This window comes from Triticum dicoccoides, chromosome 2B (assembly GCF_002162155.2).
Source record: "Triticum dicoccoides isolate Atlit2015 ecotype Zavitan chromosome 2B, WEW_v2.0, whole genome shotgun sequence".
Classification (NCBI taxonomy): domain Eukaryota; kingdom Viridiplantae; phylum Streptophyta; class Magnoliopsida; order Poales; family Poaceae; genus Triticum; species Triticum dicoccoides.
The window spans coordinates 795,309,074-795,324,893 of NC_041383.1; the positions used below are offsets into that span (position 1 = coordinate 795,309,074).

Genomic DNA, 15,820 nt, shown 5'->3' on the forward strand with positions numbered 1-15,820 from the left:
AAAAACCCCAGCCACAGAAATGCTGACGCGTGGATGCCTATTGGTCCCGGTTGGTGCCACCAACCGGGACAAAAGGCCCTCCTGCCTGGGCTCAGCGGACAGGCCACGTGGAGGCCCATCTGTCCCGGTTCTGAATTGAACCGGGACTAAAGGGTCAGGGCATTAGTACCGACCCTTTAGTCCCGGTTCATGAACCGGGACTAAAGGCCCTCACCAACCGGGACTGTAGGCCCTTTTTCTACTAGTGACATCTACTGTTCTGCACTCACTTTAACATAGTCATCAATGACCCACAAAAAAACATAGTCATCAGAAGCCTATTTTCAGCACAAGTACGAGTCTGCACCAAGCAATGGCACTTCAACATGGCCTGCCAGCAAATAAATGCTCAAAAAAATAGTCCACATGACAAACTAATAAGATCATGGCAAGGACGTGCAACATTTTTCGACATCATATCATTGCACATGTCCCCAACGCTCACAAACTAAAGATCCAATTATCTCATATACCGGTGCTAAGCCACCACAAGATTGTATTGAAGAATTTGCAAAAGCTCTATACCTCTTCATCACATGCATCAGTACAGTTCTGAAGATGGAGCGGTGGCAGTTGGCAGCGGCGGCCTCTGAGAGCACGCCGGCCAGTGTGTGCCCCAGACGGCAAGTGGCTAGGTTGGGGTCTCAGGTCTTAGATGTTAGGCTTGGCTGCGATGTCTGTTTGGTATTAGGCTCAGGCTATCTGCGCCCCTTCATCAACTGGATAGGTGTAGCGACAGTTTGTTGCTTAGACGGCGGCTTTAGTCTTACTATTGTATGACTTTGTAAGGTCTTTTGAGAATAATTAATAAAGTGGCCGCATGCATCGCCCAGATGCAGAGGCCGGGGGTCATCCTCCTTTTCTAAAAAAAACATGCACCAATCCCACAGGAGACCACACTAGAATGAGAAAACTATTGATACCTACAATACCATATATAGAATATGAAACTATATATATCTTATGATGAATCCAATGATACAAGTCTGGCATTCTAAATGTCAATGTTTTTCTCCATAAAGTTGGTCAAAGTTTGTGAGGTTTCACTTCTTATAAGATCTATACGCACAAAATTATGGGACAGCGGGAGTATAGACTATGAGTGGTTGTAATGTGTACGATATTAGTATAAGTGTACCAACCTTCATACTCTGTAAAATATGACGACATGTGAAGACTAAATCTATGTTTTTCGGTTCATATTTATACATTGATTTCTTTATTGTAGCTCTCAGACATGGCATCATTGATGCATAACCGATTTTTATTTTCATTATAAAGACACACACATCATCTATCTCACATGAAATTAAAGAAAACCGGAATAATCAAACCAATAAAATAAAAAAGAGTTAAAACCAAGCACATGAAACTACATGTGGAGATGAAAATCAAACACATTGTGAGAAAAAAAAACACAATTAAACTTACACAAACGTGAAAAACTATTGGAGAACACAACAACTAACATAAACAACCAAGCAATTAGCCAAATAATCAACACGGGCTCTTTCTATCCACACATACATAACTTCTATGTAGCATCTAGATGATGTGTGTTCCTTTATAAAAGATTTCAACATCCATACCAATATGTTGTTTATACATACACCACGACATAAAAGAGTGAACATGCAATAACTGAGTAGCTAATTAGATAATTATCAGATAAAGTTTAATACCACCATATACAGGATTTCTCTCACAACGTATCAGCAGGGCATGGCTATGTAGAGTGGATTGTACACGGTTTAAATATGTTGGTTGTGTCATTTTGTTTGTCAACATGCATCATGCATGGTTGTAATAAATGTACTTCTTTCCCATCTTGAGCTCTTATATCACCGTCATGTGTATGTATCAATGCGTTCTTCTTAATGTAATAGCATATAGCACACGTGAAGCCACTATGTATATTTTCTTTGCTTATAAATAATTGTTCATGATTCTATCACGACGTACAGACGGGCGCAGTGTGCCGCTGCGCGTGTTAAGCTAGTATAATGCTACAACCCTTTGACTTGGTTGTAAAATCAACAAACTAAATAAACTAAATTCTGCACCTCGCCATTTGCTTTGAAAATCTAGATCCATGTTCTATTAAAGATAATCTACATTGTACCGCCGACTAAAGTTCTGAAACTTATGCTTTAGAAAAAGTTTACAAAGTTATGAAATATGTCTCATGTTCTTCCATATGTTCTAGGAAAACCGAAACTCAAAATTTTCTGGACAACACCAGCCATATCATTCCTTTGCAATATTCTGGTGATTCATGCATCATCTTCTGCCTGCAAATCTTCGATAGTAAGAAGTGCAAACCATTTAAAATCGCAAAGCATGCATGACTGACTGAATAAACCAATTGAAACTCAACTTCAATGAAGTGTATCATCAACATGTAACCATAACTTGTAAGGAACCCATAACCTTTGCAATCATTTGGAGCCCATAATCTTTTTCCCCAAATATGCACGAGTGTGTGTACTATATATTAAAGAAGAGGATGGGGGTAAAGAGCCCCTCCACGGTAGTGTTACAAGATTACAATTACATGAACACCACCGGCACATCCACTCACTAACTTGCCGCAGTAGCCCACCCTTCCACCTCACTAAAGAATCTACTAAGCTATCCTTTAAGCAACCCCACTTGCTGCCATGTGCGTCCCTCCTTTCCGATCCTAAGAATAACATAGTTCATTGACGGCGTGGCTCCCTCGTAGACAACAGCATTGCGATGCTTCCAAATCTCCCACATGGCTAGAATGAACAAAGCATTTAATTTGTAGTCCTCTTGTACTGCCCTCTGACTCCCCTATACGTGCACCAGTCCGAGAGGCTTTCATATGTCGCGGGCGACCATTCCGGTTTACCAAAAGAATGAAGGATCGCAGTCCAAACCTCACTTGCAAGCAAACAGTGGATTAGGAGGTGACTTATGCTCTCTTCCTCCTGGCTGCATAGCGGGCAGCACTGCTGATGATCCATCCCGCGTCACGCTAGATGATCGGAAGTCCATCACCTATTTTGAATTGCGAGCTAGGTGAAGAAGCGACATTGTAGTGGAGCTATAGACTTCTAGGTGAATTCTGCCGTAGGGATGATCTCCTTGCCCCAGTACTTTGCAGCATAGGCAGACTTTGTCGAGAAGTTGTCGTTTGTCTCCCAAGACCAAGTTACTTCATCCTACTGCTTATGATCCAGCTCCACCCTCGTGGTCCACATCCACAAAGTGAGGTATGTTAGAGAGGCTAGTAGTTGTGTACGTGACATAGACGTCACGGTGTAACTTGTGTACGTATGTGGAGTTGTACCCAAGCAGGTTGTTACGTGGATTGATCTCTATCTTGTGTATAGACTTGGACTAGGGGTCAAGCCACAACAACAACCTGCCAATCATGTATCTGGTTCTTTATATAAACACGTACGCGTCCCTGTCATAGATGACATACGCTTCCACCATCGTAGTCTTTACATGGTAACCAGAGCCATCCTCGAGCACATCCATGGCGTCGTCTTCAAGTTCCTTCCCATCCTCGCCATTCGCGCACGCTGCCACCGAGAAGCTCACGAAGGGCAATCGGGCCCTATGGCGGGCGACGGTGCTCTCGGCCATCCGAGGCGCACAGATGGCCAAGTACCTCGACATCGAGCAGTCACCGCCGCCTATGCAGATTGATGTCACTTCATCTGATGGCAAGACGACGGCGAAGGCGCCAAACACTGAATTCCAAACCTGGTATGCCCAAGATCAACAAGTTTTCTCCTATCTCCTGACGACACTGCCTCGTGAGATCGCCATCCAGGTTGCATCATGCCACACCGCTGCTGAACTCTGGAACACGGTGGAGGGGATGCTTGCATCTCACACCCGTTCTCAGACCACCAACGTCAGGATTGCCCTCGCCAACCTGCAGAAGGGCAACTCCTCCATCACCGACTATATATGTCGCGAAGATCAAGTCCCTCTGTGACGAGATGATCGCTGCAGGGAAGAAGGTGGACGACGACGACATCGTCTCCCACATCCTCGCCGGGCTAGATGAAGATTTCGACCCGGTGGTGTCTGCCATGTGTTCCCGGGTGGAGCCGGTGACCGTGGCCGAGCTGTTTTCACAGCTGCTTAGCTTCGAGACGAGGCTCAATCTTCGGGGTGGAGGGTCTCAATCCTCTGCCAACGCCGCCACTCGAGGCCGCAGAAACAGTGGCGGTGGTGATCGCGGTCGCCGCCAAGGCGGAAATGGTGGTGACCGCGGCGGGCACGGCGGCGGCTACTCCAAGTCAGGAGGGCGCGGTGGTGGACATAACGGTGGTGGCGGGGGCAACCACAACAACCATGCCTTTGCCGCCCCTAGAGTCCAGTGCCAAATCTGCGGCAAGATGGGTCATCCAGCTTGGAAGTGCTGGAAGCGCTATGACGAATCCTACCAAGGCGTGGAGGAGAACTCGGCCAACCTAGCTGCACCGCAGTATGGGGTTGACACAAATTGGTACTTGGACAGTGGTGCCACCGATCACATCACAGGAGACTTGGAGAAGCTGACCGTGCGTGATCGCTACAATGGAAACGAGCAGATTCACACTGCCAGTGGGTCAGGTATGGTTATCAAACACATCGGTCATTCGGCTATTCACACTCCTGATCGTGATCTCATTCTAAATAATATCCTTCATGTGCCTCAAGCAAACAAAAGTCTAATTTCTGCTAGTCGCCTTGCTATTGACAACAATTCCTTTGTTGAAATTCATCCCTATTCTTTTCTTGTCAAGGAACGGGGAACGAAGAAGGTGCTCCTTTGAGGCAGGGGTAGACGAGGACTCTACCCGGTTAGGCACACGGGATCCGACGTCAAGAAGCATATGCTCAGTGCCACCATGCTATCTCCGGATAGGTGGCACCGACGTCTAGGCCATCCATCTCCTCTTATTGTTAGCAAAATCATTAGCAAGAATAATCTCCCTGTGCAAATTCTTTCAATAAAGATTCTGTATGTGACGCATGCCAAAAAGGCAAAAGTCACCAGTTGCCTTATCCTAAGTCAATAAGTGAATCAAAATTTCCCTTAGAACTTGTGTTTTCTGATGTTTGGGGTCCTGCTGTTGAAACAGTAGGAAGAAAGAAGTACTATGTGAGTTTCATCGACAATTTAAGTAAATTCACATGGATCTATTTGATCAAACACAAGTCTAAGGTCTTCCAAAAATTCCATGATTTTCAGCACCTAGTAGAACGACAATTTGATCAAAAAATACTTGCCCTACAAACAGACTGGGGAGGGGAGTATGAAAAATTAAACTCCCTCTTCAACAAGATAGGGATATCTCACCATGTCTCATGTCCTCACGCTCACCAACAAAATGGGCCGGCTGAGAGAAAACATCGACACATTGTCGAAGTAGGACTATCCCTTCTTGCTCAAGCCTCCATGCCTACGAAATTTTGGGATGAGGCTTTCATTGCTGCTACTTATTTGATAAACCGAATCCCTAGCAAGGTTATCAATTTTGGAACACCCTATGAAAAACTACTCCATGAAAAACCCAATTATTCTATCCTTCAAATTTTCGGGTGTGCTTGCTGGCCCAATCTTCGACCCTATAACAATCACAAACTTCAGTTCCGGTCTAAGCAATGTGCTCTTCTTGGGTACAGCAATTTACACAAAGGTTTTAAATGTCTTGATATATCTACTGGTCGTGTCTATATATCCAGAGATGTCATCTTCGACGAGAATGTTTTTCCTTTTGCTAGCCTCCATCCAAACGCCGGTGCACGGCTCCGTGCTGAAATTTTGTTACTTTCTCCGGAGTTATTAAATCCTTCTGATCATGGGGGTGAATGTTCTGCTGATGATCATGTGTTTAATAATCCTAATCCTGTCACTAATGGAGGCTGTGCTGAGAAAAACAGTGAAAAAAACAGCACTTCCGATCGTCATTTTATGCAGCACATGAGGCCAAATTGGACCAGCACTGGACACGAGGCGGATTCTCCTGGAGTTGCTGATCCCGAGAGATTCGGCGGCAGCACAGAGGAGCCTGGCACAGGCACGCCCCCGACACCGCCAGGCGCTGGACCAGCCGGTAGCCCGTCCGCACGTGACACGCGGCGCGAGTCACCCGTGCGGGGCAGCGGCACCGATACAGGCGGGTCCCCCACCGACAGCAGGCGGCGTCTGAGTGGGCCTGGGTCGCCATCCGCCACAGGCAATGATGGTGTGTGCCGGTCCCCTAGTGCTGATTCGCCCTCGCCAGATCTGGTGGGCCTGGAGCGGACGCGGGATCCGACGCCCGACCGACTGGATCAGTCGCGGGATCCGACGCCCGACCGCGCGACAGACGAGGCCGATTCTCTGGTGGTACGAGGTAGCGGATCTTCTGCGCCAACCACCGGATCCTCTGTGGCCACAATTCCTGAACGTCCCAATACACGTTCTAAATGAGGTATTTTCAAGCCCATGGTTCCTAAGGATGGAACGGTCAGGAATGATAAAAATTTTAAAGTGGTAAACTTTGCTGCCACTCAAGAACCTCGTGATCCAATTGAAGCCTTGCAAGATAAAAACTGGAAAATGCTATGGAAGTAGAATATGATGCACTCATGAAGAATAAGACCTGGCATCTAGTTCCACCTAGGCTAGGTAGAAACATTATAGATTGTAAGTGGGTGTATAAAATAAAGAGAAAATCTAATGGGACAATAGATAGGTACAAAGCTAGGTTAGTGGCTAAAGGCTTTAAGCAACGCTATGGCATTGATTATGAGGACACGTTTAGTCCAGTTGTGTCACGCCCAATATGCGATACTATCCTAAAGAGACTCAAAGGTCTCACCAAGGATAGAACCGCATATTGATATGCTTTTGCAAGGTGGATATCATTACATCAACATTACATAATAGAAGGGGATACATACAAAAGGCATACAATGCCACACGAATACAACAATATATCATACATGAGAACAACATCCGACTACAGATGAAACACAAACAGAAGCTCAAACGACATCCACCCTGCTAGCCTAGGCTGCTGACCTGGAACCTATCCCCTGAACGAAGAAGAAGCAGAAGAAGAACTCCAAAACAGGTAACATCGCTCTCGCGTCATGATCATCACACAACCTGTACCTGCAACTGTTGGTGTAGTAATCTGTGAGCCACGAGGACTTAGCAATCCCATTACCATGGGTATGAGGACTAGCAAAGCTTAATGGGAAAGGAAGGGGTAAAGTGGTGAGGTTGCAGCAGCGACTAAGCATATATGGTGGCTAACATACGCAAAGGAGAGCGAGAAGAGAAGCAAAGGAATGGTCGTGAAGCTAGCAATGATCAAGAGGTGATCTTGAACTCCTACTTACGTCAAACATAACCCAAAACCGTGTTAACTTTTCGGACTCCGCCGAAAAGAGACCATCACGGCTACACACGCGGTTGATGCGTTTTAATTCGTATCTGATGTCAAGTTATCTACAACTGGATATTAACAAATTCCCATCTGCCACATAACCGCGGGCACGGCTTTCGAAAGTTCAAACAATGCAGGGGTGTCCCAACTTAGCCCATCACAAGCCCTCACGGTCAACGAAGGATATTCCTTCTCCTAGGAAGACCCGATCAGTCTCGGAATCCCAGTTTACAAGACATTTAGACAATGGTAAAACAAACCAGCAAAGCCGCCCGATGCGCCAACAATTCCGATAGGAGCTGCACATATCTCGTTCTCAGGGCAACACCGGATGAGACTGGCTACGAGTAAAATCAGACCTCGAGTTTCCCCGTGGGGGCCCCGCAGGCGGCTCGGTTCGGACCAGCACTTAGAGAAGCGCTGGCCCGGGGGGGCTAAAATAAAGATGACCCTCGGGTTGGCCGACCGAAGGGAAAGGTATAGGTGGTGGTGAGGCAAATGGTAAAACCAAGGTTGGGCCTTGCTGGAGGAGTTTTATTCAAAGCGAACTGTCAAGGGGGTCCCATAAATCACCCAACCGCATAAGGAACGCAAAATCAAGGAACATAACACCGGTATGACGGAAATTAGGGCGGCAAGAGTGGAACAAAACACCAGGCATAAGACCGAGTCTTCCACCCTTTACCAAGTATATAGATGCATTAATAATATCAGAGATATTGTGATATCCCAACAAAATCCTGTCCACCATGGAGCAATCTTCAACTTCACCTACAACTAACAACGCTATAAGAGGGGCTGAGCAAAAGCGGTAACATAGCCAAACAACGGTTTGCTAGGAAGGGTGAAAAGGTTAGAGGCTGGCATGGCAATTTGGGGAGGCTTGAAGAGCAAAAGATAGGTAGCGCAGCAAAGCGATAGAACGAAGCAACTAGCATAGCAATGATAGTAGTGAGATCCAAGGTGACGGTCATCTTGCCTGAAATCCCGCAAGGAAGAAGAACGAGTCCATGAAGAAGATGAAGCCACGAAGACGAACCAAGCGTAGACGAACGAATCCTCACGATCGCAACAAAACGGGAACTATCGAGAAGAAGCACACAACATGGTAAACACACCACACATGAACAAGGCATGATGCTCAACCAAGTATGATGCATGACAAAGCTAGATGAGGCTACTCATGGCAAGAGATTATGCAAACAAGAACAACACATCAAAGCAAGGTTAAATGAGGCCGGGAGCAACATATAACAATTCTGGTAAGTCCTCATATGCAAATTTAGAAATTGGTCCAGAACTGAATAAACATTAAGTTCAAGTAGTTAAACAGCAAGTTAAGATGCACCAAGATGATCTACACGAAATTCTCGTCAAGTTACATATAAAGTTCATTTAGTTCAGAGCTACGGCCTAGAAGATATGAGCAAAACAAGTTAAACATGGCATTGATGCAAAATGCATACAAACATCAAGAAAACACCTCAAAACAAGGATGCAATATGATAATATGAATCTTCATGCAAAATCAAGCAAGTTTCATATAGAGCACACTCAAAACGGAGCAACGGTTCAACATATACACACTATACAAGTTTAAAGGACAAGCTGTCCAAAACAGCAACTAGGCATCTAGCAAGCATCAAAACAATATGCTACAGCACCCCGACATAATAACAAAAGGCATGGGCATGAAGTACAAGTAAAGCATGACAAAACATGAACACTGATCTATCTCCAGAAAACAATATAACATGCTCAAAAGGACATGACAAGATTGCAAATTATAACAGTTTCAGACTTGGCAGAAATAACATCAGGTTTCAATGTTTAGAGCTAACAAACAACATGTTACAGGAACTTATCAGGGCAAACAAAGGCATGGAATGCTATTACTAAAGACAAAAAACAAAACTCCCTTACTGAACTTATTCCAAAGATCAACAGAAAAGACGGAACCATCCATGCAAACATGGCAAATGATATGACAGATTCATACATGGTAGGAACAACAATAAGTAGGCATGTTGGTGAGCTTGTACCACTCACCATAGAGCAATAAATGGCATGGCAAGGTTACCAACAGTAAGTTGAAATATTTATGAAGCTAAACATGGCAAGGGAAAGTTCATAGCATGCTTGGATCACTAACAACAATCATGGCAACATTGAACTTAATGTTAACAGGCTGACAGCAACATTATTTAGCAAGTTTGGAGCAAGATAACAACAAGTTGCAGCAGGCTAAATATGCAACCAGGGGCATGGATGGATAGAGCATGACATTTATAACAAAACATCCTTAGTGAACATCTCCAGATTATGCATGGAATGACTTGTAGCAGCAGGTTTACATAGCAACATGATATAGCAGATTCAGACTAGCAAAACAGCAACAGCAAGTACCCTACTTCACGAGCTCGATGCACTCACTATAGGACTCACAAAAATACATGGATTGCACCACTGTAAAGATGGCATGGCATACTTCAAAACACATGAAGGGCTCAAGTTCATAGGAGGCACACATTAAACATGGCAAAAATGACAAATGTCCAAATCCTGATAAGAATCTGAAACTAACATTACATAGCACTCTTGGAACAGCATTTAGGGCATCAAGATGAGCTTAAATGAACATGGTGCAATGGAATGGAATGAAGATCATCTCACAATGAACATTCAGATATATTATGCATGCAAAACGGAGCAACACACATGAAGTTATGATGCGATGAACATGGGCACAAAATGTTACAGAAAATGACTTAGGGAAAAATCGGGGGTCAACCTGCGGGATCTGAATCGGGCGCGGAGATTGAGGGCTCGCCGGAAATGTGGCCGCAGATGTCGGGGACGGGCCGGGGAAGCCAAAACGGGACGGGGATGGGGCGGATCCGGGCGCTCCTGCCCGGATCTGGCCGGGGCGACACCGGAGACGGCCGGCGAGCTCGCCGGAGGAGCTCGGGGCGGTGGAGCTCCTGCCGGCGGGGAGGCGGCGCCCGACGGGGCTGCGTGGAGGCCGGCGGCTGGGAGGGAGAGGCGCGGCCGGGCGGCGGCGCGACGGACGGCGACGAGCGAAGGCGGCGGGACTCGGCGCCGGCGAGATCCAGCGGGGCGGCGGCGGACTCCGGCGATGCGGCGCGAGGGTGCGGGTCGGACCGGGCGGCGGCACGGGACGGGCCTCGCGGGCTGCGGCTGCTGCTGCTCGGGCCCGGGCGGGTCCGAGATGGGCCTCGAGGGTCGCGGCGAAGTGGGGGAGGAGCGAGGACGACGTGGCCGGCGGGGATTGGCACGGGAGGCGGCGACGATGACGTGGCGGCCTCCGATTGGACGGAGTGAGGTGGCCGGCGGACACGTCCGGCGCGGGTGGACATGTCCGGCTGCGGGAGGAGGAAGATGGCTAGGGTTAGGTGGAATCATCCGCGAATTTCGGGGGAGGGTGTGATTATAAAGGTAGAGGGAGCTAGGAGAGTCCAAATGAGGTGACGTTTTCACCCACACGATCGTGATCAAACGACCAAGAGCATGGAGGGGGTTTGGATGGGTTATTAGGCCACTTTGGAGGGGTGTTGGACTGCACCCAAAAGAGGCTTTTGTGGTTCTCCGGTTAATCGTTGGAGTATCAAACAGACTCCAAATGGCACGAAACTTGACAGGCGGTCTACCGATGGTGTACTAAGGCCTCTTGGCAAACCTCGGTCCATTCCGATAATGTTTAACACCCGCACACAAAAAGAGGCAAAAAGGGGGCATCGGGGGACATAGGAGTGCCGGATTGCAAAACGGAGAACGGGGAAAATGCTCGGATGCATGAGACGAACACGCATGCAAAATGAGATGCACATGATGACATGGCAAAATGCAACACGCAAGAAAACGACATGGAAATGATGGCGAATAACTGGCAGACACCTGGCACATCGGATCCGGGGCGTTACAAGTTGTTAAAGCTACTACTATCAGACTGGTTTTGTCTATTGCTGTATCCAGGGGGTGGATTCTTCGCCAATTGGGTGTACAGAATGCGTTTCTACATGGCGTTCTCGAGGAAGAGGTCTATATGCGACAACCACCTGGTTTTGTGGATAATATTAAACCACAACATGTGTGTAGGTTGGACAAGGCTCTATATGGGTTAAAACAAGCACCTAGAGCCTGGTATTCAAGACTAAATTCAAAGCTACAACAACTTGGTTTCCGGCCATCCAAGGGAGATACCGCCTTGTTTTATTTCAAGAGAGGAAAGGTGACCATTTTTATGCTCATTTGTGTAGATGACATAATTGTTGCTAGCTCCTCTCAAGAGGCCACCGTAGCTTTGCTTAAGAATTTGAAGAGTGATTTTGCTTTGAAAGATCTAGAAGAGTTGCACTATTTCCTAGGCATTGAAGTAAAGAAAGTAAATGATGGTATTCTGCTAACCCAAGAGAAGTATGCAACAGAAATACTTAAACGTGTAGGCATGAAGGATTGTAAACCCTCTAGTACACCTCTGTCTACTACTGAACATCTGTCATTGCATGGAGGAGAATTGCTTAGTCCAGAAGAAGGAACAAAATACAGAAGTGTAGTTGGGGCACTACAATACTTAACTTTGACAAGACCTGATATAGCTTTCTCTGTTAATAGGGGCTGTCAATTTTTGCATTCTCCTACATCTTTGCATTGGACAGCTGTTAAAAGGATATTAAGGTATATTCAAGGAAGTGCTGGAATTGGTCTAAGGATCTGTAAGTCACCCTCAACAATAGTAAGTGCCTTCTCTGATGCAGATTGGGCAGGATGCCCTAATGACAGAAGGTCTACTGGTGGGTTTGCTGTTTTCTTTGGCTCTAACCTTATATCTTGGAATGCAAAGAAACAAGCTACTGTCTCACGTTCTAGCACTGAAGCAGAATACAAGTCTTTGGCAAATGCAACAGCTGAGGTAATGTGGGTAGAGACTCTGTTGGATGAATTGGGAATTGCAAGACCACGAGTCTCTTGTTTATGGTGTGATAATTTGGGGGCAACTTATCTATCTGCAAATCCTGTATTTCATGCAAGAATAAAGCATATAGAAATTGATTTTCACTTTGTTCGTGAAAGAGTTGCAAAGAAGCTCTTGGACATCAGGTTTATTCCAACAGGAGATCAAGTTGCTGATGGCTGCACAAAGCCTCTACAAGCTCGACAACTTCAAGCCTTCAGAAACAATCTCAACCTTGACATGTTTAGATTGAGGGAGGATGTTAGATAGGCTAGTAGTTTTGTACGTGACATAGACGTCACGGTGTAACTTGTGTACGTACTTGGAGTTGTACCCGAGCAGGTTGTTACGTGGATTGATCTCTATCTTGTGTATAGACTTGGACTAGGGGTCAAGCCACAACAACAACCTGCCGATCATGTATCTGGTTCTTTATATAAACACGTACGCGTCCCTGTCACAAATGACATACGCTTCCACCATCGTAGTCTTTACAAGGTACTCCTCTAGAACGGCATCCCATGCCCATGCAGCGTCATGCAAGGCCTGAGCGACCGTGCATGTTGTTCTTACCCGCTTCCTAACGCGAGTATAAATGGCGCAAGATCAAACACCCTTTGCTTCTTTATCCATCGATCCTCCCAAAATAGGGTGTTCTGTCCATTGCCAAGTAATGATCTAGAAGCTGATATGTATAGCTGTTGTGATGCCTCCGGGACCCTTATTTGGAAGTCAGCCCAAGGCAATCTTGCTCTCCATTGAATCAAATTATGATGTACTTCTCATAGAGTCAAGTCATTGCAAATGAACAAAAAGATCAATCAACATATATAGTTATTATTTAAACAAAAAATAAAGTAAATACTCGCTCCCTACCAACATTGGCCTGATTTTCATTCTTATTTAAGATTGCACCAGTATCATTTTCCATTGGATGATCAAATCAACCACAATGTGTGTCACGGCTGAAAGGAGAGAATGATGGGAGCGATGAGCTGGTGGCGTCAATCTCCTTGCGGCTATAACTTTCCTCTATTTTGTGTGAACGCAGCTGATCCTTTATTTTGAGGGCAGATGTGAAGTGCTAGGACTAAATCATGGTTTGGCACACAGAGGAAGGGATGCAGGAATGTTTGGAAGTAAAATTCTTATTTTAGCCAATGATGTCCTTAACATTAAACATAGGATGGGGTAGGATTAGGCATATGAATTCAGAAATGTATATAAATTGGGTAGAAAAATGGTAACTGAACTAACAGTACGTCAAACCAATCCAGTTGATGACCTTCCTCATGCACCCTCGATTCTAGCAAGCTCATCTTTTTTTATGAGGGGTTGGACAACAAACAAAAATCAGATGTTGTTATCCTCAACTTATGGACTTGACTGGAACATCACTTTCCATAGGTGAAACGATTATCTCCTGCAGCAAAGCACATCAATACAGATTTTCCCATGATTTATTAATTTATGCTCAACAGTTATGGAAAAAAAATCGTGATACGGATTTTAACCAACGTTGTGACGACCCGGGCTTTTTCATGAGATCATACACACAGAAAGGATGGAGAGGGGTGGAGACCAGGAGACGGATAATTTAGGACAGTAAAACCGAGTCTAAATGCAGCCCTCACAGCGATTAGGAATTTTGGCCATCTGTTTCGCTTTTTTTTTTAAAGGGGGGCATCCGTTTTTGCGATCTGAACTTTTTGGCCGTCTGAACCAATGTCTACGGTCATCTCTCACGCGGGACCTCCTATACGACGCCTTTAGTTTAGTGCCCGCTATTGCAACTGGCGCTCACACGCCGCGCAGCCGGGCCGGCCCAACTATAGAAGCAACCACGCCGCGAAAAAAACCCGAAACTAATTCTCTGGGAGTAGTAGAATTCAAACTCGGGACACAGGCATAGACAACACAAGCTCATAACCACTAGGCTGCGATCATATGTTTGGCTAAAACTAGGAACTGGTTCCATTTTACCTTATTCAGTTAACATATATTATATATACCCAATATACATTATTTTGAAAAGAAAGTATAAATTTGAAAAAGAGGTTCAGAGAATTACTGTTTAAAAGTTCGTGAATTCGAAATGTACATGAACCTTTAAAAAAAGTTCACAAATTTGAAAAAAGTTCATCGGATATAAAAAAAGTTCATCAAATTTGAAAGAGTTCATCGGATTTGAAAAAATTTCATCAGATTTAAAAAAAAGTCCATCACATATGAAAAAAGTTCATCAAATTTGAAAAAAAGTTAATCAGAAAAAAGTTCATCGGATTTGCAAAAAAGGTTCATCGGATTTAAAAAAATGTTCATCGGATTTGAATGAAAGTTCATCCAATTTTAAAGAATGTTCATCAAATCTGAAAAATGTTCGTCGGATCTGAAGATTTTCATTTGGTTGAATAAAGTTCATCGAATTTAAAAAAATTGAATTCAAAAAAACTGCATTGAATTTGAAAAAAGAGGTTCATCAAATTCCGAAAACAGATTACATATTTCAAACGAAAATTCATTTATTATAAAAAAGTTCAGCAAATTAAAGTAAAATGGAAATGAATAAAAAAAAGGAAAAAAGAACAAAACCGTTCCATCAAAAAATGGGAAAGAAAAAAAAGATGTAAAAGCTAATACTAAACACGTGAATGGCGGGTGGCTGGTTGGTTATGATAGCGAAAGTTGAACAAGGCGATTCCCTGTTTGAATCACGGTACGTACATGAGTTCTTTTTCCCGTAAGTACCGGGAAAATAGAACGTGGGCTGGCCCAGCGAGGACAGGGGGTGTGCGCCCTCTGTATCGCTAACCCTGTGCCAACCCCGAAATCACTAGTGGAGGAGTACTCGTTGCAAAGATCACTCTAATTTTTTAGGTTGTGACAAGTGGTGCACATGCAGCGCGCCACTTGTCGCAACATGTGAGTTTGCCCTTTTTCGTATACATGTTTATTTAAAATGTTTTATCTCTCAAACCGTGCGTCCAAATCTTAAACCGTTTTCGCTGTTGGATTCCTCGCGTCGAGATTTTCAAAACTAGATCCCATGTTGATAGGTTTTGACGGACTTTTTTTACTAAAAAAACCGGCCAAAAAACCATATGAAAAAACAGAACGGAGAGCACGGGGTTTTTTCACTTTCCGAAAGAGGCACGCCCGTGCCTCTCACGAAATCACAACTGTATCTCTGGCGGAAGGAAAAAAACATTTTTTTTTGTTTCCGAGGAGGCACAGCCGTGACTCACACGAAAGCACACACGTGCCTCTCGCGGAAGCAAAACCGTGACTCTCGCAAAACGAAAAAAACAAAAAACATATTTTTTCGTTTCCAAGAGGCACGGCCGAGACTCTCGCGAAAGCACAAACGTGCCTCTCGCGGAAGCAAAACCGTGACTCTCGC

General features: G+C 45.0%; 1 pseudogene; it reads left to right on the top strand.

The window, feature by feature from the left end:
• The first annotated feature begins 4,037 nt into the window (after positions 1–4,037).
• On the top strand, positions 4,038–4,176 carry LOC119266281 (annotated as a pseudogene).
• The last annotated feature ends 11,644 nt before the right edge of the window (positions 4,177–15,820 follow it).